Genomic DNA, 1,776 nt, shown 5'->3' on the forward strand with positions numbered 1-1,776 from the left:
AAAGATAGATCGCTTCAAACAAGTTTCTTTTCTTGTTCTACACACAGCGGCCTTACTCAGTTGCTGCGATTATTATTATGAAATTAATTAGAAGGAAGCGAAAGAGAATGTATGGAACGAAGCACTAGAAAAAGCCTTAATGTGGCTGCTTCTTCCATCGATACAACAATATTTTCATATTAATATAAAATTTTGATAGACTCGATGAGAATATGTTCGCACGAGCATGTGTTTTTAGCGATTTCCATTAATCAAAAGGACAAAAAGCTACTTTAATTAATTAAACAAAGCATACACAAAAAAGCTTGTTTTGTTGTTTTTGCTTTAAACCATGCTAGCTGCTCTTCCCCAGAAAACCATTTCATCATCCAATTTTTGAAATAATGAGAACCGGAACGCCGGCGGAATGAGATTTTAAATAGCAACGTAAATTATTAAAATTAAACAGGGAGGTGGATGGATTATTAACCCCTTTTTTTCGATAAGAAGGAAATGAAGAACAGGAACGAAACGAAATAAGGCCTTTCTAGCTCTAGTTTCGGATGAGCTTCTCCCAAGGATGTCCGGTAATAGAATAGGTTGGCTCGCTATAATTAAGACTCCGCTTTTTGCTCCGTCAGTGGAGCGTATGAATTTCCTGGAATGTAGATAGACCAAAAGAGAGACCGAAGGGATAAGAATAGGAATTATAGTACCATTAGAAGAAGGGGCACCTGTGGGAACATCTCTACTGACGAACCATTTCAATAGTACGGGTGCTGCCGTGCCACGACCATGGAAGTAATGAAAATTATTTTCAACAAAAACCGACTTGTATTTGGTGGTTTTCAAAAATCAATTAACCGATCCATCGATTATGTCGGTTAAAATCGATTCAATTAACGGTTATGGCGGTTAATTTGCTCACTCCTTAATTCTTAATGTGAACTTAAAATTAAAGTAAATAGTAAACACACGCACATTTAATGTTTTCTAGCTTGCTTGATTTATGTAAAACACACACATTTAATGTTTTTTAGTAATTTAATAATTTAGTGAAGTAACATAAATGAAGATGGATGGATGGATAGATAGATAAAAGGGTTAAAAGATTCCTTACTTCGACTTTATCTTCTTTTTTCTTGTGTTTCTTTTGATCTTCGACTTTCTCGTATGTTTATGTGATCATGGAGAGTGTGTGTGTGTTTCGATGTGTGTGAGAACGGAGAAGAATGAGAGTGTGGTGTGTGTGTGTTAGAAAGATAATAAAGTGGGGGCTTTGGAAGGGGGGCTGGTGAGTGTGAAGGCACGGCTTTTGACTACCCTTTATTGAGCATGGTCTTGGTCTAAAATTTTGGTCTTAAAAGTAAAGTTAAATCATTCATATTTGAGATTTTGCTCATTCTTCTTTTGATTTCAACCTGTTACAGTTAGTTTTCTTTTAATCGGGTTGAAACCGAATATGAAGAGGTTGGGTATCAAATCCATATAAATAAAGTTCATAGGTTATATGTCGGGATTCGCTACGGTGCTCATTTTCATTTATTCAGTCTGGTTCGGAGAAAAATGCGTACAATCCATCCGAATTGTCCAGATTTCTCACAAAAAGTTCGGTTTTACTCAATTAACCCAAAAATATGGTTTTTGATCACTCTTGATGTTCTGATATTCCAACAGGTTCGTTAATCACAAACTCGTCGGCTTTTGTGAGAATCGAATTTGTTTAACTTTCAAATTAGCATAACTAATTATCCATTTATCGTTAAATTGCAAAAATTTATGCACTTACTAATTAAA

Source organism: Bidens hawaiensis, unplaced genomic scaffold (genome assembly GCF_021521415.1).
Source record: "Bidens hawaiensis isolate Kalapana, Puna unplaced genomic scaffold, B.hawaiensis_p1.1 tig00029678_1, whole genome shotgun sequence".
Classification (NCBI taxonomy): Eukaryota; Viridiplantae; Streptophyta; class Magnoliopsida; order Asterales; family Asteraceae; genus Bidens; species Bidens hawaiensis.